General features: G+C 36.3%; 1 protein-coding gene across 2 annotated transcripts in view; it reads left to right on the forward strand.

Moving 5' to 3' along the window:
- The window catches only part of LOC138706037 (Krueppel-like factor 8), an 877,162-nt gene that overhangs the window by 367,246 nt on the left and 485,877 nt on the right, over positions 1-24,039 (forward strand). The gene's annotated exons all lie outside the window — the stretch shown is intronic.

A 24,039-nucleotide genomic window follows, 5' to 3' on the forward strand; every position in this document is an offset into this window, starting at 1 on the left:
TTTTTTTAATGAGGGAACACATGTTCTTTGATTAAAATTATGCCATTAATCTAATCTGGATTGTTACCTTCTTTTGAGATATTTGAGTCGAAATTTCAGATAGGATGTACCTACTCCTTTAATTCTGATTGCTATTTTTCAAACTTTTCTCGTTTCCTTTCCTTTAGCGTCTCTTCTTTTTGTACTTCGTTCCCTTCTTGTCTTACCTTATTTTCTGTCTACCTACTGTATTTGTTCTTTTTATGTTTGTCTTTCCTTTCTTCATTTTTGTATCAAATTATTGCCATCTTGATCCCATTCATACTTATTTTCTTTCTTTATTTTCTTTTTACTTCATCGTCACTTCTGTTCTTCCTCTTCGTTTTTCTTCATTGCCTTTCTTATCTTCCTTATTAGTTTACTACTAAGATTTCAAAATCAAACGTCCTCTAGTGAAGTTGATCACTAGGATTCGGAATTACAAACATGAAAATATGAAAGAAAAAAAATGACACGAGTGAAATAATTATTCGTTTCGTACATTAAAAAAATTATGTGTTTACATATAAATGATAGTACATAATTTGAAGGGAGGTCTTCAGAATTTCCACCAAAATCTTCTGAATCTCATAAAAGGGAATATTAAAAGATTTAAGAATATTCCATGTTAATTTTAGTAGATATCCCCTCGCTCCAAATAGTAAACCTGTAACACCCCAGTTGTAAAGCGGAATGCATCTCTTTTGTGTGTCATATTTAATTCGCTACATCTTGCTAATCGTTTCTCTACCCCTCTTGTTCTGATTATTGAATTAATATAACCATGTAGACCTAAAAGCATGTTAGAAGAAACTATTTTCTATAATTTTCATCGCCCTGGTCAACGATTTTTCTTCTAAACATGTCCAATTTTAAAATAAAATTTCCGCAAACGTAGGTCGACCTGTGGAATACAAAATTTTATACATTGCTGGTATTTAGACTAGAGTACTTAAGAATATTTTAATTTTAAGTTGTACTGTTAGGTCTATTCTTGATAACGTGTTGATTGTGAAGAAGTGATAAGTTAATGAATGCGTGAATTTTTTTTCTTGGTATATGTTGCTTGTCAAGGAGAGAGTGATTTGAAGTTCGTATGTACATCTATTATTATCAGGCAGTACATCTCACTTGACGATATGTCGGAGGAAGAACAATTGGACGGAGTTACGCAATAATAGATCAACCGACAATTTGAAAAGAAGAAGAAGAAGAAGAAGAAGAAGAAGAAGAAGAGATATTTGCACAAATATGTTGATGGCAGGCTAATTTAACTCGGAAAAAATCAAGAATGCGATATCTGAATTTTGCTGCTATTTATAAGCAAAAATTCGTTTATTGCATAAAATACATTTATTTATTTTGCTTTGAAATATTAATTCAACTGCTGGTCTTTTATCAAAAATCGGTTAGCTTTTTTGGTATTATTTGTGCTATTTTTTGTAATAGTCTATGAAAGTTATAATACTTCTTGCATAAAATGTTTTATAAAAAAATAGATTTATTTCAATGGCCAATATCTCGAAACAGGTTTTTGGCGCTTGATCTCTTACTGCGTAACTCCGTCCAATAGTTTGTGTACATCTGAAGTCTGATTAGAGTGGAATATGCAGCTAATCGGCGATGTATGCAATGGAGGGGGAAAGGAACTGGCCACCCTACCCCATTATCTCCTGGCCTAGTTGCCTCATAAGTGGTGTCTTGTTGGTATCACTTGTGAGGTTCAGACCTGTCTTCGAACAGTTGACTAAACAACAACAACAACAGTAAATTAAAACTTTTTCGCTGCTACGAATGAACCCATTGTTTAGGTTGCCAAGGACGATGAAATAAACACTAGTTTAGGTACCAGCAACGTATAAAATACTTATTGAATTACGTATATTACCCATAAACGTGTTCACATGTTCCATACAAGTGACGTGTTACTAATTTAGATTAAAAATAAAACTGAATAATTGCAATGAGCTACCATACCAACGTATACGACGTTTTGTGGATGTACAAGGCTGATTTGCTTCTAACCATTGCATTGGTGTGCCTCAATTGCACTTTTATGTGGTGCTTTTATAGTTCCACGTCACATAAGTGGACTAGATTTTGCTGTGATACACTGATCAGACAACTGTGACAGAATGGCAGGAAAATAGGCGGATGATCAGAAATTCTTGCTATATTTTACTTACAAATACGTAGTGGCAACGACTGTGGTTTGAACAAGGTATAGTCTTAGGTTAGCATCACGTGAACAGATAAATCACAATATGGTAAGAGGTGCTGATCGCAAGGCGCTTGGGTGGAGTCCCGTATGTTTCAGTTTTGAGCTATGAAGTACTTTTGGCTCCTTATCATGTCCCGAAATTATCACGCAACTTAATGGATTTCCATTAGCTGCAACAGCCGCACATTAACTACACGACGCCCACGAAATTGAGTGAAGTAATTGCTGCTTGTTAGCAGAGATGCAAAGGGTAGCCTGTCAGTACTCTCACTTCCTTGAGATTTAGGCTTCTACAAACATTAATTTATTTTGAGGTTATCTTTGTTGAATGAAGTGGAAGTGGAGAGGTTATTCTAATTGAATTACCAAGCCTTTAAACGTCTGAGAAATTTTAAGCCTTTACTGAAGACGATAATCTTAAGATTGAGAATTGAGCAACTCGAAATTAATAGCGAGTCTTCTTCTTCGTCTTTGTCATAATCTGCACTCTGTTACTCCAGTTAGTTTCTGGAGACTCAGTGTCTCTCCCTTACTGAAAAATTTACTTCACAGCTTTACGATATTACTGTGAATTTTTCATAAAATTTTTCTCTCGGACCAATAAACAAGTTTTCGTTAATTGCGTTTGCGTTTGTAGACCCTGGATGAGCATCCGAAAACTTCCAGTTGGACAATTAACAAATTTGTCATGAATTTTAAATTTCCAGCGTAACTCTTAGCATGCCTTTTATCAGCTATAACGATGGAATTAGTGGTAAGGAGCTTAAATTTTGGTGATATGAGTTCAAGGATTCGCTATGGAATTGTCTAGGCGGAATATGAATCTACACACGAATGCTTCGGTGCACCCCATTGGATACTCTCAAGTCCATATAATTTTAGTAATAGTGCGGCTGTACATTCCTAAGCGTGAAGAAGCAGGGTTTCCGCAACCTAGCAATCTAAATTGTCTGCATTATAACAAAGGAGCTCGCCTACCATATCCTTTCAATGTATTGTTGAGTAGAGTATTTCCTTACCGCAAAGAGTAAACTTGATTCTCGGCCGATGCGCTCTATGACTTGATATCTATCCTATCATCATTGTCATTCATTCATAGTTTTATGCCCAAGGGCAAGTCTTTCGCTGCAAATCCTGCATTCTCCAACCTTTCATATTTTCCGTCTTCTTCTTAGTCGTCACATATCATCCATTATATTTTAATGTTGCCTATCGTCTGATATCTTTTACTGCCTCGAACCTTTCTCCCGTTCACCATTCCTTCCAGTGCATCCTTTAGGTTAGGAGGCAGTGACCCAGGCAATTTATTTTTTTATTCCTGATCAGTAATCAGTTTCAACTTTATTATTTCTTCACCCACTCTTTCTAGCACAGTTTCTTTTCGTTTTCTGTCTGTCCATTTCATACGCTCCATTCTTCTCCATATCTACATTCAAATGTTTCTAATTGCTTCTCTTCACTTCGTCATAATGCCATATTTCTGACCCTTACAGTGCTACACTCCATACAAAGTACTTTACTAGTCTCTTCCTTAGTTATTTTTCCAACGATCCGCAGAAGATACTCCTTTTTCTATTAAAAGCTTCCTTAGCCATTGCTATGCCCCGTTTGGCTTCCTGGCAGCAGCTCATGTCACTACGTATATGCACTCCAAGTATTTGAACCTGTCCATTTATTCCACTGCCTTATTTCGAATTTACAAGTTTACATTCTTTATTTTTCTTCCAATAACAATGGTCTTCGTCTTGTTCGTCTGTACTGCTCATAAATTATAATTGTTTACGGTGCGCATTTTGGCTAACTTTCCGTTTACTTCCATGAAGAGCACATTTCAACTAATTAATGTTCCGTTTATTTATTCGTATATTTCATTATTCAGTATATGCCTATTGTTGTTTAGTCAACTGTCCGGAGAAAGGTCTGAACCTCACAAGCGAAACCAAGAAGGCACCGATTATGAGGCAACTAGGCCAGAGATTATGGGGTAGGAGGGCAAGTTCCTTTTCCCCCTTCATTGCATGCATCGTCGACTAGCTACATATTACACTAGTCAGATTTCAGATGCATACAAACAATATTGTTCTTCCTCTGACACATCGTAAAGTGAGATGTACTGCCTGATTTAGTCTACAATTTCGTCCCGCACCGAACCTGCGTGGCCTTGAACTAGGGAATGGGCGCTGATTCGAGCCCTCATGGGGGAAGTATATACTGTAGGATCGGTGCTCAGCCAGCATCATCGTGATGAATTTGGAGATATAGTGAGTAGTGAAATTCGGTTTCGTGAGTCAACTCTATCGACGGAGGGGATCATCGTGATAACACACGATATCTTCACAGGTTGGATAATCGTTTACCCCTGTTAAGGCATGTGTACATAAGGGCAACAGTCGGCTGGTCAGCTTTTGCAATCCATGGTTTGTTGCGTCACTCAATTTATTTAATAATTTTATATAGGCATAATATTCCAGGTTCTTCTTTCAAATTACTTTTAGCCAATGTTTAAATTACATCTTGAAATTTATTTATTAGTGCGTGCAGTTTTTATAAAATGAAAATAGTTTAAAAAAGCTATATAGAGTCTAGGAAATGATAAATTGGATATGACGAAGCGGTCGCTGAATTAAGAATGACAGCTCTTGAAAAAAGTTACTCCAGAGTTGTAATGTTAATTATAAATGTCAAAGGATAAAACAGCAAAGTCGAATGAATTTTCAGTAAGTTTTATTTTGAAAATAATAACGTAGAGTTCTAAGCTTGATATTGTTGTTAAGGCTAGTGAATTAGATCTTAATTACGCCTCTCCTTATTCCTGCGCGCTCTCCCATTAGTTGTGGCTGCGATATATCTCAAGGCGGCGCAGGAATGCGAGGATAATGACCAGGCTAATCAGTGTAGTCAGCAAGCAAGTACTTAGCACATAAACAGGTGCGGTACAGCACTGGAAAGAGACATTACACTTCGCAGTCGAATTCGAGTCCGTGTAAGTAATTTAATGCACTATGCATTCTTGTGTAGCTACTTCGACAGGATACGGCGGGAACAGCATAATGATTATTAATGCATGTAATATGTAATAATGAGCTATCATTCTATATGCAGAGTGTCTACCTTAAGCCTTCAGCATTTGAAAGATTGTTTTTAATTTAATGTCAGGATATAGCTGTGATTCTGGTCGGAATTATCGTAGATTCGAAAAGTTTATATACCGGTATGTAGCAATTTCGTGGTACACACTAGAACCATAGTAAAAAAAGTAAAGGTATCCCCGTACAATGCCATGAAGGCACTTGGGGGGCACGGAGGTAGAGCCCCATGCTTTCCATGACCTCGGCACTAGAATGAGGTGGTGTGGTCGGCACCACGCTCTGACCGCCTTTTACCCCCGGGAAGGACCCGGTACTCAATTTTATAGGAGGCGGAGTGAACCTCGGGGCCGTTCTGAAAGTTTGGCAACGAGAAAAAATCCTATCACCACCTGGGATCGAACCCCGGACCTTCCAGTCCGTAGATAGCTGCTCTACCAACTGAGCTACCACTAGAACCATAGTAACGCTGCAAAAATGAATCCTAGCGAGCGTGCCCATGTTTCGTGGTATGCAGGTTAATCTTACAAGCAAACATTCTGATAGGGGCAGATAAAAATTGTAAATTTTTTTCTTTCACCATTTTAATAATTTCAAAAGTAGTGTTTGTACAAATTTTGGCCACTCGACCCCAATTACGAGGGCCGTAAAAAAATAAGTTCGTCAGAGGCCGTTAACAGAAAGAAAACATAATTTCATTGGAAAAAATTATTGAATCAGCCACAGGAATTGTTGAGCTATTTTTAACATATTCCTCACCGGAACTGAGATATTTGTCATATCGTGGGATCAACAGAGAGGTACAGACGGCTGTCAAACGCTGGTTCCAATCCCAGGCGGCTGACTTCTACGACACAAAGATACAAAAATTGATCCCATTATGTGACAAAGTCTCAATTCCAGTGGGGGATATGTTGATAGGCTAAATAGCGCAACAATTGCTGTATCGGTTTAAATAAATCTTTCCATACAATTGTGCTTTTTTCTGTAAATGGCTTTTTTCTGACAATCACTTTATGGACGGCCTCGTAATTGTGGTCGAGTGGCCAAAATTTATATAAGCACTTCTTTTGACATTATTAGCATGATGGAAGAAAAAAATTTAACTTTTTATCTGTCCCCATCAGAATGTTTGCTTGTTAGTAATATCACAGTCTAGTATATACAGTCACGAAGCTTGAGTTGTTGAGGATACTAGAAACAATAGACTGTGCAGGTACTATTTCGCATTGTCTGTAATGAGGCGATAATAGCGATCCTAGTGGTTAGCAACTATCTACGGATGCATATTTACTACGTATTGAGCTTCATGACTGTATATTATACTAGACTGTGGTAATATTATGAAGAAGAGGAAGCTTGTATGGCGGTTGGTGATGTACTGAAAGCCATGTGAGAAAGGACTTTGAGTGAATATAATGTGATTATGGCTTGCGGAGGTTTGAAATTGAAAAATGCTTTTGATTATAGTGAATTGAATAAATAAAATATAGAAGTAGAATATTGAATACATGGCCTAGTTGCCTCATAAGTGGTGCCTTCTTGGTATCACTTGTGAGGTTGAGACCTGTCTTCGGAAAGTTGACTAAACAAGCAACAATACTGAATAATCGGAGTTGACAGTAGCGTTACTATTATAGCCGTAGAGTAAGAAATTGCCTTATGCCCGGATAACATCCTTTTGATGTGAGATTTATTCTCGTTTGGTTAAATTTATCAGTCTAATAAAAAGATAGCCTACTTAAATTCTTGCAGGTAATTGAGAGAGTTTTTATGTGGGTGCCAAAATTTGTCTCTTTCATCGAAAGTTATTCTATTGGCATGGTACTGCAGAAAATCATGTTGAAGTACTTTTTCTCTTAATTCCACTTCTGCCCTATGGAATTAATAATAATAATAATAATAATAATAATAATAATAAATGGTATTTACGTGCCATACATTATAAGTACGTATCAGTGAAATAATCTTTGCATTTGAAAATAATCTTGAAATAAAACATCAGAACATCATTACGAAGTATCTTTGCGTCAGGTGTATTTTATCGATGTGGAATCTATCAGTTTGTTTATGAAATATCCACTTTCCTTCACCGCCTTTTCCGTTTTTAAGAGCCAGATGTTGCGTATTGCCCATAGCTATTGGGTGTTTACAAGCAGGCATGCCAATTTCCAAGTCATGCATAGATATAGATCAAGTATATTATGCTAATGTTCTGAAAACGCTCCTGCTGAGTATCCCTTGGACAAATATTCAATAAAATCTTCTCATCTTAGAATCGCATTGACTTACATACAAGCTTCACTGAGGAAAATCTCAGAATAACATACTCTGTCTACACATTGCAACAACAGACAGTTATCGCATTTAACTTTAGAGGTCTACCAGTGTATTTCAGGATCTTCCTTATTGTCTTCTGCTCAAAGGTCTTACTTGATTTCGTTTATGGTGTTCTCATCACGTGTGGGATACATTTCGATTTGTGAATTCCAGCATAGAATGTCCGATCATCATCATCATCATCATCATCATCATCATCATAATCTAGATTTGTTGGTCCGTTCCGGCTCCATTTTCAAACTGCAATCTTCATCTCATAATAAGTCATACTCTGCTTCTTTCCCATATGGAGTATTCTTCGATATTCTACTATTACCCCTTCTATTAACATGCGTATACCGGTTTTGTTGATATGTCTTGATTATTGTTGAGATAGATGCTACCTGTATTTATTGATAGGCCTATTTTTATTTCTTGGTTTCGTTGTTATATATTTTATTTCCCTAATAATAATAATAATAATAATAATAATACGGAATAATAATAATAATAATAATAATAATAATAATAATAATAATAATCCATGGCGCTACAGCCCATGAAGGGCCAAAACCTACCAGCCGGCTGCTGGCCTCACGGCCACATGCTGAAGCAGAGGTGGACGATCATTCAACCAGAATGGAGGTATCGTGTGGTTAGCACGATGAGCCTCCCAGCCGTTATAGCTGGTTTGCGTAATCGGATTTGGTTACCTATCGTAGCTCCCCAAGTGCATCACAATGCTGGGTGGGCACCGGTCTCATACACTGGCCGAAATTTCATGAGAAAATTTCTTCCTCTATGAGGGCTCGAACCAGCGCGCATTCCGTAACGCGGATGCCTTAAACCACGACGCCACGGTGCGGGACTTATTTTCCTGTTACTTATGTATATATGGTTTCTAAAAATCTCATTTCAGCTTTTGTATTCGCTTTTATCTCTTGTTTCTTAGGTCAAGCATTCAGATACATAGTGTATCTATCGAAGGAATTGCTGAAAAATTATAAAACTTTCAATGTGTCAGTTCTTACTTTTTTTTTTTTTAATGTTCTTGTACCTCAAAGAAGTTGCATTAGATCTGATTTTTTAAATCAGGTTTCTATTTCTTATCACATTTTTTCAATCATAAATATTTGAATTATTCCACTTTGTTTAGGATTTTAGCTCTTTTTAACTCATTTCCTTTGACTGTTAAAATTGTTGTTTTATGCCCGGTTATCTACTCTTTCCTTTCTATCGATTATGAAGACCGTGATCTACTAGCCTATTGAAAAAAATATGATCTCATAACATTTACCATTAGCTAAGACTGGAGAATTAGAAGAAAATTTGATATTAATAATAAATGTCCGGTTTTTTCCTCCATCTTTAAATCACTAAAAGCAGTTTGAAGTCGTCCTGCTACTGACTACTCCTTCACATTCTGCTTCACATACGTCTTCAGCTGTTGATTTTACATTCATTTTTTTTAGAAACGCAGAAATACTGAAATTCCTTTTTTACATTTTCAGTAAACTGAAGATAATGCGGATTATTAGAGTCTACCGCAAACATATATGAGTTAAAAGCTTTTTTCGATGTGTTTAAAAAATACAAATAACAGATATAAACAAGTCGTCCGTTACTTAGCAACTCAAAGGAAAATATGTAGAACATTTTTAGGAAAAGACTTTTTGAGAAGAACTAATTAATAAATAGGCCTATTATAGTTTACTTTAATTCTCATGAAATTTGCACTGTTGGTTCATGATTTTGTCTTTTTTACGGCCGGGTAGCTCAGTTGGTAGAACATCTGGGCACGGACTGAAAGATCCTACTCCCGTGTTGTGACCGGATTTCTCTCTTCAAAACTTCCAGAACAACCCCGAAGTTGAACACACTCCTATCAAATTGAGTATCAAATCTTTTCTGGGGGTAAAAGCGGTCGAAGCGTCGTGCTAACCACACCACCTCATTCTAGTCTATGCCCTCCAAGCGATTTCATGGCATATAACTTATATGGGAAGTCTTTACTTGACTTTACTTTACTTTGATCTTTCTGTAGGAAACCATGCTGTTGATATTCGATGAAAATAGAAAGCTAGCCTATGTACGCATTATTTTAAGCCAGAACTCTCAGAGAATATTCCAAAATCGAACCTTGATACGTTATGGAAGTGGTGGACAAAAGGGATCATGTGATCAGGCATTGTAATTATGATATTCATTGTATTCACGTTCGTTTTGATTGCCTTGCTACCGCACTTCGTTGCAAAGTCGGATAGTTGTTCATCATGCCAATTACTGAAAACATCGTTATGAAATCACATAATTTAATGTGGAATTGGAAAATAAGTTTACTTTGTTGTGAAACTTAAAATAGCAAATATTATTTCTAATGTTAGAAACGCTGTTTGAGTGCATACTCTACTGACATTAAAGAGATACAGTATTATTCGTCGTTGTTCCCGCAATAACTCCTATGTGCAAAATATAAAATTTTTCAGTAGGAAGAAAAATACATTTATTCATTCTATGGCAGTGTACATAGATTGTGGATTCTTACATTTTTGAAAGAACGAAATGTAATTACGTACAGAAGATTTTATTATCTTCTTTATTACTATTTCAGTTATTTAATAGAGCAAAAATCTGAAAATCGATAAATATGTCATATGGGAGTTATTGCAGGAACGAAAATTATGTATGTACAACACAAAATCACGAACGTAGAATGTGTAACAATTTACATCATTAATAATTTATAATGTAGTTTTGTTCCTTGTCACTATTGTGCATGTTTTTGACATTATCTCATGTCATTGTTTTGGGCAGGAACTTAAATATTATACACAAGATCAATATTAAGGAAATGTGTAGTTTATATAACAGTGTATTTGAGTTTTTTTTTTTCTATTTTCTCTTTCCGACATACATAAAAGACCATATAATTATAACCGTTTCAGTTTCTATAACATTACCCTTTTTAAATTGCTCTCTCGATATTCCGTCATTACACAGAAAACAGTTGGATGACGGTTTTCCATCCCCTACTTACATCATACACAGCATGTCATGTGGATTGCATTCCTTGCATTGGCCTATTACCTGTGCTTTGGAAAGATGCCATCAGTTATCCGAGCTTCGACAGTCCACGTGGTAAGGAATTTGTCGCTTCTTCGAAAGCTGTAAAACTACTCTGACGCCTTTCCAGCTTCCTATAGGTATGAGTAAACATGTCTTCTCTTTCACTGAAGATAAATGGGCCGAAGCATGATATTGACCTCTCATCCACTTTCAGCGCTATGAATATGAAACCACAAGACCCTTATCTCTTTCCTTATATGCCTCCAGTGTGAACGCAAAGGATCTTACGTATACATACCAATTTCCTATACGCCCGTATGGCGAAGTATCACAGTGGTGCCTGTATCACTTCGTTTCTTTGTACGATTATATGGGTAAATGTACACGTTGATTCAAAAGCATCGTATAATTCAATAAGAAACATCATAAATAATTTTTTTTGCTGTCATATCGGCATATTTTACTTGTGAAAGTTCTCGTCACAACTGAGAGTGAATTCCACTCAAAAACATTTTAACGTGAAACGTTTATTATGCTCAAGGCTCAAATGAATAAATCGTTACGAAAATTTCAGCATATGATGTCACTTGCTTAGCAACGGATCGTTCAGATGAAACACAATAATTCCATTGTAAATATTCATACTGGTACATGGTATAATGTTCAATAAAAATGAAAAGAAAATAATCATTAATAAGCTGCATAAATTACATTAAATTTATTTCACTCTCAATCATGTTTACAATCCTTATAATTAAGAACCTTTTCCTTAAAATTTTAATTTGGCTTTTACACTTTTATTATGTCATACTACTTTTGACCAATAAAACGATACGAAAGGACATCTTTCAACCAATCATGGTTGCTTATCGCACAATTTTATCACTTCCCTAGCATTTGTTTGTTTGTTTGCTTGCCAAGATTTCAATCTGAAAATTCTTTATGGTACTATAAAACATGCTTTGCTATCGTCATTTGTTTCCCGCATAGATAGTCGACTAAAAATGGCGGCTCCGTTCAAACGTTTTGGTGAAGGAAACATTAGTGAAATAGAATTTTACTAAGTCAATTAGTATCTATTTTATTATATTAGAGTACTTTATTTATTCTAATCTTTATATAATTTCTTCTGTTTTTATCACCTCCCAACCATTTGTTTCCTTGTTCACCAATATTTCAAACTGCAAATTCTTTACGGTAGGCTTTCTATAAAACATGCTTTGCGATCATCATTTGTTTACCGCATAGACAGTCAACTGAAAATGGCGGCTCCGTTTAAAGTTTTGGTGAAGCTAACATTAGTGAAATAGAGTTTTAGTAAGTCAATTAATATTTTATTGTATTAGAGTACTTTATTTCTTCTAATCTTTATATACTTTCTTCTAATCGTGTAATAGTCAATTAAATCCCATTCGAGTTTTGATTTTCTCTAGATAAATCAAAATCTCTAGTGAGATTACTGTTGATAAAAACACTCAACAGAGAATATAATACAGTATTTACAGGGGAACTATGCAGCCCCTATCACCTTTTCTGAAATCTAAATATATTCTGCGTCGTAGATTTACTGCATCAGTTGATTGACACTTAGGGCCGTATTCATAGACTTTTTAGCGCGGGCTTTCGGTGGATTATCAGCGTTTTTCGTATTCATAAACCAGTGTTAGCGATAGGATATGATTTGAATTCTGTACTAGTAACCAGTGGATAGCCGGGGCTAGCATAGTACGCTCGTAGCGCGTGCTGCGAAATGTCTATGAACACGGCCCTATAAGTTTTTGTGCTGTACACTCTCGAGTTTTTGAACCCACAAGCGATAAAATTAGAGGTATGAAATGAGGGGAACGTAGAGTCGGTTGTCTTCGGGGAACCTCTACCTTCCCAACTGTTGGAAAAGATTTGATTTAGTAGATATTGCGTCACTAAAATAGCTACACTACTCTATAACGTGACAATGATTCTATATTTCATTTTATTTATTGTATTCCATAGATCTTACATTAGCATTGAAGCTGATGGGGACAAGTCAAAATTTTACAAGATTAGAATTTTTGGTGGGATGAAGTGAGGTGAGGCCGAGGATTCGCTATAGATCACCAGGCATTTGCGGTATGGTTGGAAAAACCTCGGAAAAAACCAACTAGGTAATCGAACCAAACAGGGATCTAATCCAAGCCCGAGCGCAGCTCCGGATCAGCAGGCTAACGAGTCTGCCGACTGAGTTACGTTGGTGGCTCTGCAAAAAAATTTACAGTACATAGCAATCAAATGATTAAATTTACAAACCTAAACAATTAATGATCAATTGAGCTATAAAATATAATACGTAGCAAGTAAATTAATTCAATTTAAAAGCATAAACAATTTAATCAGTTGAGATATACAGAAATTGATAATACTTATGATGCAAATTACTTCAAATTACAAGCATGAATAGTTGAGCTATACAAATTACTATTCAGTTCATCAGCCAAGCTAGACAAAAATATACAATACATAATAAACAGATATACAATACATAATAAACAGATTAATTCAATTTACAAGCACACTTTTGTTAAGTTATACAGAATTGTACAATTTCATATAAAGTAGATTAATTCAATTTATAAGCATAAACAGTTGATCAGTCTAGCTGTGCAGGCTACTATTGAATTTACAGCATATACAGTTTATCAGTGGAACTATACAAACATATAGTACAATACATAGTAAACAGATTAATTTTATTTACAAGTATATTTTAGTTGAGTTAAAACATTGTAGGCCTACATTTAATATCAAGTAGAATAATTCAATTTACAAACATAAACAATTCATCAGTTGTGTAGAAGGTATGAGTATGTCTAACAATCTCAATCTGAAATCAGTAGTGTTTTCTTTTATCAATATGGCTCAAGACTTTTAAACCACCTGGTGTTTGAGAATTTCTATTTATGTGTTGTTCTTTCGTTTCCATCTGTATCCACCGGCATACCAAACTGAAATAGCGGTAGAACTTCAACCTGTGACCTCTTTATGACGCGCATTCTTCAGATGACGATGTCGCCATTCAACACAACACTACCTGCATACATTCTGATTCCGTTCTTGAAGATTGTTACTGATTGCTAATGCCATGCCTATTGTTGATGTTGCTTTGCGAAGTCTGGCTCAGTTGTAGATAGTCTACTGTTTAAGTCACAAGTCTACCTCAACATTAAGTTTAGTTAAGTTTACATCTGCAGTATATTTGCTCTTCAAGAAGACCAGAACCGAAAATGTAGTCTCGCAAAAGTATATAATGAAAAAATAATCCGCAGCGCTACAGCCCTTCAAGGGCCCAGACCGACTAGCCGGCTGCTGGCTTCATGCCGAAGCAGAGGTAGACGATCATCCAACCAGAATGGAGTTATCGTGCAGTTAGAACGATGATCTCCCAGCCGTTATAGTTGGTTCTTTAACCGGATTTCGCTACCTATCTTAGCTTCCCAAGTGCATCACGATGCTGGGTGTGCACCGGTCCCATACACTGGCCGAAATTTCATGAGAAAATTTGTTCCCCCCCATAAAGACTCGACCCAGCGCGAATTTCGTAACACGAGTCCTAGGCAGGATGCCTTAGACAACGACGCCATGGCGCGGGACCTCACAAAAATATGCTAATGCAAAATGATGTCATTAAGTGTTGTATTGCAATTCGGGAAATAATCCAGGTATATGGATGGTGTATGCAACGAATTTGCAACAGGGACGTTGTAGGAAACACGAATCGAATCTGAAGATAATTCTAATAATTCTAACTACGCCTCTTATTTCTTGAGGGGCAGAGTATTATCTGTTATTAAGAAAGGGTCTTCCATACAATCTATTTTTCCCAATGCAGAAAGGATAACATTTCCTTAGTTTTAATGTCAATCAACGATGTTTTTATAGCCTAATTCCAAAGATATCGGACGAGATTTCATTATCATGTCTTGCTAGAAAGTCAACTGAGAGAGGTGAATGAATCAAATTATTATCGGTTTATAACTCAGCGATATTACAAGTTTAATTTATTTATCGTTGCTTCGGAACGGCGACCACAGTTAAAGTTGGACCCTGAAGATAAGAATTAAAAAAACTAAAAATATCGGATAGACACCCAAGACTTGTCAGTCAAGTTATGCTTAGTTAAAATATCATTTAAAAACACCTTGGTTCCATAGACTCCCAGAGGTTTGTGAATCACACGTTGGGAACCGCTGAGTTATAGTGGACAACCTATGTATGTATGTGTCCGTTGGCGTACGTGTTTTTTCACCAGAATAAATATAAAATTAGGTAAGTCCTGTTAACCGAGTGCTTTGATAATAATAATAATAATAATAATAATAATAATAATAATAATAATAATAATAATAATAACAACAGCAATGATGATGATGATGATAATAATAATAATAAATGGTCTAATACAGGCTACACCAAGCAGATTGAAAAAAAAAACTGATCTGCCGTGAAACGCCTAGAAATGCAAATAAGGGGGATAGTTCCTAAGAAATAGTGACATAGGAAGAACCTTGGTCTGGCTTGGACAAATTGCTGCGTGGCAGTCGGTGAAAATCGTGAATATGCAATTCTGAAGGAAAACTATATTAATATAGTGATAATTAAATTTATTATTTACAAATTTAGACTACTGTAGGTATAGGTTTTATTGTCCCGCGCCGTGGCGTCGTGATCTAAGACATCCTGCCTACGACTCGCGTTACGGAATGCGCGCTGGTTCGAGTCCTCATGGAAGAAGAAATTTTCTCATGAAATTTTGGCCAATGTATGGGACCGGGACCCACCCAGCATCGTGGTGCACTTGGGGAGCTACGATGGGTAGCGAAATCCGATTGCGAAAGCCAGCTATAACGGCTGGGAGGATCATCGTGCTAACCACACGATACCTCCATTCTGGTTGAATGATCGTCCACCTCTGCTTCGGCATGTGGGCGTGAGGCCAGCATCCGGCTGGTCGGTCTGGGCCCTTCATGGGCTGTAGAGCCACGGATTATTATTATTATTATTATTATTATTATTATTATTTATAGGTTTTATTATTATCCTTAAAATTAATATTCTGGTATTTACAATATCTGGGATTTGTACTGTGAACTTCTGTTTGCAGTTTGGAATGATTTGTTTCACCATTTACATGTTCATTTCATGGTATTTTGTATGCTTTTTAAAATAAGTTATTTTCTGTATCATCTTGATGTAGATTCCCGCAGAGTAATCTTAAGCATACTACTAAGCAAATAAAAAGAAAGTTAGAAAAGTTAAATGGACCGCATTTACAAACAAATTAATGAAACAAACAAACTTTATACGCCCTATGAATCGAATAACAAGACATATACTCTGAAGTTGCTAAAACAGCCGAAATCATAATGAAACAATGATTAATTATTATTAGCTTCATCAGAATCGGTTAAGAAGTGACCCAACTCCGTAATACCTAGATGCTGATGCTGCTGCTGATGATGATGGTGATGTTGATAATGATTGTGATTGACTGTGATTCCGTTGTGTGTCCTATAACTCCTACAAGTGATACCAGAAACCTTATGACTTACGAATAATAAATGATTTGAAAATAGTTGTCATCTGCAAGTTGTTTTAATCCATCTTTAGGACAGTTCCAGAACTAATGTCGTTTGGAAGACTGTGGAATTGAGACAGCTACGCCCTGTGGTGGTTTTTTGTAGTGCAGGTGGCCTTCAAGAGGTTTTATAGAGACGTTGGGGGCAGATTCGGGGCACATTAGCGCGGGAGCTCTTCAAAGAGCCCGTCTCAGTCATGCAGTTCGTACGCTGCGGGCAAGCTTGAGAGCTTTTAATTGAAACTGCTTGCTTATGTCCCATTTGCTTCCTTGGATGCAGCCTATGAAATAATTATATCGTCACATTTTTCTTCTGTGCTCTGTGTCGGGAACTGCACGTTTTCGTTATACTGATAACAAAAAAATTATTTTCGACTCTTGGTAATGAAACTTTGGAGATGACTGAAAAAAGAAGAGATAAAAGTAGATTACAAACAACATAAATGAGATTTGTAAGATATCTAATGATGATAATTAGAAAAGAGACGCTAAAAACTTACTGGATAAAAAGTAAATTGAAAATATTTGCTTTAAATGAGAAAAGTGACTACTACAGTATATGAGGGCTAAATCATGTACAGAGAACGGATTAAAAATATGACATCCGAAGAAGAGATAAAAAAAATTTTAGGATGGTGGAGGAAAAAATGACTTTGGCCTGAGTATCAAAAAGATATGAGAAGGAACCCGAGGAGTAGGACTAGCAGGAAAATTCATTTTAAATCTGGATTTGGTGCTATATAGGCTATTTTAACGTAGACATCTCTATCTTAACTACTTTGACATTACACAGGCTATTTACAAGGGAGGACACAAGAATGATCCATCAGTGATGTAATAATAATTTAATATATTGACTAATTTCAAGGGAAAAATTGCTCCTGTTGCCTGAAAGACTAGATTTGGATAATATATTGACATTTGAAAATTATGTTGGAAGAAAAGAAATGAAGCTGTGTTAGAAATTAACTATTCAAATTTTATTGTATGTATATATTTATTCACACTGCAAATACCCCGTGGCAGTGGTAACTAATTACACTCAATAATGACAATTAATAATAATCACAATTAATAAAAATACAATTAATTATAACAATTAATACTAATAATAATTATTAGTAATGATAATAATAATTATAATAATAATGACAAGGAGCATCCTAAATTAAATGAAACACGATCACTTAAAATAATATTTAAAGTAAATCTAATTTGTATCTTAACCTTAAGTTCGAACTAAACCCCACGAGTATGATATGTTCATACATGCACAAGTACCTTTCAGCACTGCACTCATTTCGCTGTCAACTCACTCACTGCACTGGAACTACGACACATTTCATTGATACCATCCTGATTTCACTAACACTTCAAAAACATTTCACTGTTCAAATACTTTGCACTGCCAATATAAACTATAAAGCTTCACTGATACAAACATAGTTCACTTACACAACACACTTCACTGATACAACTCTTCAAATAACAAAACATCAATTAAACCCTTTAAACCCTTCTTGCATAGTTTCCTAAAAATCTGACATAAAAAGAACTGAAGAACGAGAGTTAAATTTAATTATTTAACTGATATTATTATTATTATTATTATTATTATTATTATTATTATTATATTTATTATGAGGCAATTAAGTGCAAGTATAGAGGAAGACACTAAATTTGTCAATATAAATTATAAATGGTAGGCCTATAATAATATTGATAAATATCTTCTGAACACCTGCTATGAAAATTGGATAGATTACTTTAAGAAAATATTAGGTTAATTTTTATAGTCATTGTTTGAACTTGGAACAGGCAGAGAATCCAATTCCTGTAAAGATAGAACAAGGTAAGACAAAAACGACAGTTTTAACATATGTTACATTTGGGAAATATATTTTCTTTCTTATTCTTCTCAGTCTTCTTTTATCCCAGTTGGAAATATATTCTTGTCCCATCTCAGAAGTAATTCCATCTTTTATATTGTACTCTACATATATTTCACTTTCCTTTCGGTTTATAAGTTAGAATTTTTTAGATAATCTTCCAGAACTTATAGGCCTATACTATACTAAAACTACTAAATCTCAAGTTTAGTCAAATTCAGTTTGCGGGTTTAAGTGTTTTCAGTTGAAACAGAGAACTAAAGCTACGGAAGGAACAAGGAGACGCAGTTTATGTATCTTAACATACGTTCATGAATCTCAAATCCTACAGAAATAGTGTTTATTTTGAATCGAGAAAGTATGTTGTCACTTTATTAGAGAACTTTTTTCACCCCTGAAGTAGCTTGGTATCGGATGTCGAAGCTGATACAAATATAATTTTCTTTCGACACTTTGAGCCATTAACCTGCTTGAACTGATATCAGGACCTCAACCACAAATATGCGCAACCGGCTGAGACAGATATTGAATTTCAGCTTCTGAAATTCTCTGTTAAGTCTTTCACACTTGTTACATAAAGGCCGCATAAAAATGATTTACGTTTTTAATTTTCTGGTTAACGAACAAGGAAGAAAGTCAATTCAATAATACCAATTTATTTTAAATATATTGTTTTATTTTCACAGAATCTGAAGATTGATGTAAATCTAAATAATAAACGCAGTGGTTTTCTCCTGTTAGGTCTTTTAATATCTGCGGCCTTCTAAGACTTATTTCGATTTATTTTGTTACAGTGTTTCCTGCTTTGTTCGCAACAGGTATCTATGATCTCACGATGCTATATTCTGTAGAAATCCCTGCTATCTTAGTCGAGACATTGTCCAGCGAGGATATATGTCAGTAGAGTAGAGAACTTAGTGGATGAGAAACATCTATCCAATAATTTTATTTGGCCGGGGATCTTCTACGTATCATAAATCCCCTTTATGGGTACTCTGGTTATTTCACTTCCACTTTATATATGTAACATGTTTTTTTTCCCCCTCCAGATTACAGTATACAAGCGGCAGTTTTCTTACCAATTGCTTTAGTTATTAACGAAGAGGACGGTGCTGGGCCAAAGATTTAACAAAGATAATATGAAGCAATGTACAGTTATGGACAAACTCTTTCGGGAACTATAATAAAGGGGAAGAATACTATAATAACGTTTTCCCGATTATCATCAACATTTGACCGCTCTTTATTGTATTGGGCCCGAAAAGTGTGCAGTTTATTGCTAACTTCATTTTCCAATATATGATGGCAGTAAGAATTTCTGTTGAAGTTAATCGCCTTTTATCTTTTGTGGTGGTTGCAGCCACTTTGTGATTTCCACAAGCACTGTCTAGGTTTAGCATGTTGTATTATTTATTGATGTTCTAATTGGTATTCGAAGTTGATATAAGGCCGTCAGAAATAGGTCAATATACTTCCGTAATAAGCAACAACAATGTTCCTGTAAATATAAACAGTGTTGATAACTGTAATACTCCTCTTCTGTTTTAAATTATGCTATAGAGTTGTGCTTTGATATTTCGGCTAACGGTGCGCTAATAGAAGTCTCTTATTATAAATTATTGCAATTGGACAAGCATCGATGCCCGATATGCAATAACTTTCACAATTGTTAGAATTACTGCGAAATAAATAACTCGCATTATGTAATTCATTTTAAATAATTAAAGACTGGACATAAAAAAGCTGCAAGTGCCAATATCTTTGAAAATTAGTTTTTCCGCAAAAAAAAAGTCCATGTCTCTCACTCAATACGGAGAGAAAATTATAAGTTCGATTGTAATTTTATTTAGAGCCTAACTTCGCTCATACATGTGCAAAACACATGATATTACCACAGTCTACTATACTGGGTGTTCAGTTCAAAGTGTGTCATGGCTCGCTGTATGCCATCATGTGGCTAGCCGATGAGCCTAGAGAATTCAATCTTCCTACACTTCCAAAGAGGTGTATAACCTATGAGGTAGAGAAGTTGCCTAGCAAGTACGGCGTTCATTCTGAAGAGTACGTACCGATACGTACGGTAACGCCGGTAGTGGCAGGAATGTGAACTGTTTGGAAATACGTACTGTCGGGATATAGAGAGAGGGTTAAGACGATTACTTACGTATTTGTTGACATTAACTTCGACGGTCAACATGGACACAGAGCATTTGATTTGTGTTGTGGAATGTTACCGTATGCAATCGATGATAACGAATACCCTGCGTACGACTTGCCGGCGCAAAACACAGTTCGAAAGAGGTTATGGTAGCACACAGACCGTACAGACCGCCATCTGTTGCTACGACGTTCAAGTTATACCGTACACGTTCTCAAGTTCAGATTGAAGAACGCCTTAAATAATAGGCAACTTCTCTAACATATAAGCTGAAACTCGCTTCAAATCGGTGACCCAACAACAGTGACGTCATGACACACTTTGAAATGAACACCCAGTATACAGTCACGAAGCTCAATACGTAGCAAATATGCATCCATAGATTAGTTGCTAACCATTAGGATCGCTAATATCGCCTCATTACAGACAATGCGAAATAGTACCGGCACAATCTATTGTTTCTAGCACCCTCACAACTCAAGCTTCGTGATTCTATATACTCTACTAGTTGCACAAGAAAGCTCTATTTTGTACGGTGTCTTTGACACTTACAACCTTCTTTAAGTCCAGTCTTCAATTGATCGCTGTATAAAATCACACAAATTACAAGCTGAACGCAAAAGTCAGTGGGCTTTTGGAACAGCAATAGCAAGGAGCCCGGCTTTGTGTTTGAGCATAATTCTGGGACGCGGAACCTGCACAAGTTCGGCTGAAATTCTACAAGTACAAGTAGCTGCCTTCTCCGTTGATTTATCTTCCTCGTAATTGCGCATAGAGGGAATGCAAGATGGGCCGAATAAGGCAACCTCCCTATACCGAGTAATTGGTTTCAGTGAATGTTTAAATCCGCGGTTCGCATAAAGAACCAACATTCTCGTGGTATAAAGGGTCCTCGACTCTGCGTTCTTTCGTGAGATGCAGCGTGCATAATCTCCTTCGTTTCTGTGAGAATGCCATGTTTTTCCGTGTTGTCAGATCCAGAGTTCAGTTCATAGAAGATCTGTAGGGATTTATATCAAAGGCAGGAAAGAAAGGACTAAGAAAGTTTGTTGTCATGATCAGTTTTCAAAGTTTCACCATTGGTTTGTTTCGTCTCCAGTTCTGTGAGAATTATAGATCAACATTAGACTTTAACTAGTAGCGAGATAATCATATGGTCAGTATGGTTGAAGGCCGTCGCCAAAGAGGACGTATTCCATTACAATACGAAGAACGTATTCAGTTTATTTATTATAACCATTGGATTAACAATCTTTCAAAAGTCCTAGTCTAACGCAGAAACTTTCGGCACTCTTTTCTCTACTTTTTGCCTTAGTCATACAATTAATAATGCGTGGCGCTACAGTCCACGAAGGAACAAGACCGACCAGCCGGCTGCTGGCCTCACGGCCACATGCCGAAGCAGAGGTGGACGATCATCCAACCAGAATGGAGGTATCGTGTGGTTAGCACGATGAGCCCACCGGCCGTTACAGCTGGTTTGCGTAACCGGATTTCGCTACCTATCGTAGCTCCCCGAGTGCATCACGAAGCTGGGTGGGCACCGGTCCCATACACTGGCCGAAATTTCATAAGAAAATTTCTTCCTCCATGAGGACTCGAACCAGTGCGCATTCCGTAAACGCGAGTCCTAGGCAGGATGCCTTAGACCACGACTCCACGGCGCGGGACTTGTCATCCAATTACGTGTTCCAATAATTCTGGCATCTTCTGTCACGTTACCTTCCCATCTGGTTCTTGGTCTTCCTCTGGATCTACTACCCCCTGGGATGGATAGAAAGACTTTCTTTCTGGTCTTAGTATCTAGTCCACTGCAAACGAAAAAATTGTTTCCTTGGGCAGATAATATTATTAATTATTATTACATCTTATCGAATCGTTTAGTTTCACCAAAATAACAATGTAAACGTACTGCGCAAACGAAAACTGCTATCAAATTCTAGCTTTTCACTCCACACATAAGCAAGAAGTTACGGGACAACTGAAATGAAACACTTCAGATAAAACAAATGTTGTACGTAAGGAAAGGTGTTTTATTTGTTCTTCATAATTTTCGATATATGTATTCAATTATATTGCCTAGAACTATTTCCTTTAGCAACTTCATAGAAAAGTCTAGGTGTAACAATATAGGTGCGTTCGCGTTTCGATATGCAGTAGTTTCAGTTTGTTATTTCACATATGACTTGTACATTTTTAGCCGTTGGCGGGTACTTAATTAATCATCTCTATTCAGACGTCCTCCTCTAGGAGTAACGCGCCAAGCTGTAGATGAATTTACCGTCTTTTACGTTGCCCGCGGTGGAGGTGGATCTACATCGCACTACGAATGATGATTAATTGAGAAATCGTGAAATAATTGATGAAATAGGGGAGGGTACTCTGCGAAAATCTGACACATTTTCCATCTTAAGTCCACCGTAAATTCAATTCAGGTTTCAACGAGACTAGAACATGAGTCTCAGCTGCAGAAAGCTGCTGTTCTAACTTTTAGGACAGCAGTGTGCCAAATGTTATTCGTTATTTTCGATATTTTATATTTCATTGTTTTTCCAAGTGATGTTCTGTACGTATTCTAGTAGGTAGAGCTCCAACTTACAATTGAGGGGGTCAGCGCAACAGTGATCTAAGCCACTTTTTTAATGTAGAAAGAGCAAGTTAAAGTTATATATATTTGTAAGTGATATTTTTAGGGGAAAAAGTACATGCTTCCTAACAAGCTATGTAATGGTGTATTGGTCTATTCCACTTCGTAGGACGATAGTGCAGGTCAAAATCAACAGAAGGGCTCAATATTCAATTTTTCGCATTGAGGAGGGTTAGACCACTGTTGCGCTGACTCCCTCAATTAGTATAGACCCCACTTCGCGTTAGTTCCACAGAGTTTTCGTCTAGTATAGCCTATATTCGAAAATCTCAAGATATGGGCTAAAAATAAACTTAGATAGGATATGAATTACAGTCGATAGGTTTATGGATTAAATTGGATGTTTGATTTATTGATTGATTTATTTATGAATAATTGAATAAATGATGTGATGAAGGGATAGTTAGGTGGATAGACAAATAAAAAATAATGTGAGTGCCACCTAATTGTCGAATCGGCTGTATTTATTGGACATATTAATCAGGGACAAGTGTCAGGACGACCGTTCAACATATCTATACTAATATTGGGACTTAATACTTCTAAAATAGTACGAGTACATTGATACACATCTCAAGGTAACAACAGCGACTGCTAGATTTGGAGAGTTTGGCTATACTGAGCATGCGTTACACTGTAGATATTAGGCTAGGTTTGTTTCTGTAGCGAGGGTTTGACAACTGTTTGAAAACTATTCCAACCTCAACTTTTGCGCACCATCCCTGCACGAACGTTCATGTACTGTGAAATAATTTCCTAATCTCATATATTGAAGATGTTATTACATTTCACAGTACGTTTTAATAACCAATATAAATAAGCATGGAAGTATAAAATATAAATCCAAAGAGTATGTCTGTAGCCAGTCCAGTGAATAAACGTAAAGCGCAACTAATTTTTTTTGCGCATGCGTCACTCTGGTTTGAGATTGGTTTGCTCTTGATCCGAAAAATTTTCTGTCAGGAAATGGATTGGTGACGGTTTAATATGCTGCAAGAATGCCTGACTTCAATCAGAAAGTAGT

The sequence above is a fragment of the Periplaneta americana genome, chromosome 9 (genome assembly GCF_040183065.1).
Source record: "Periplaneta americana isolate PAMFEO1 chromosome 9, P.americana_PAMFEO1_priV1, whole genome shotgun sequence".
Lineage (NCBI taxonomy): Eukaryota > Metazoa > Arthropoda > Insecta > Blattodea > Blattidae > Periplaneta > Periplaneta americana.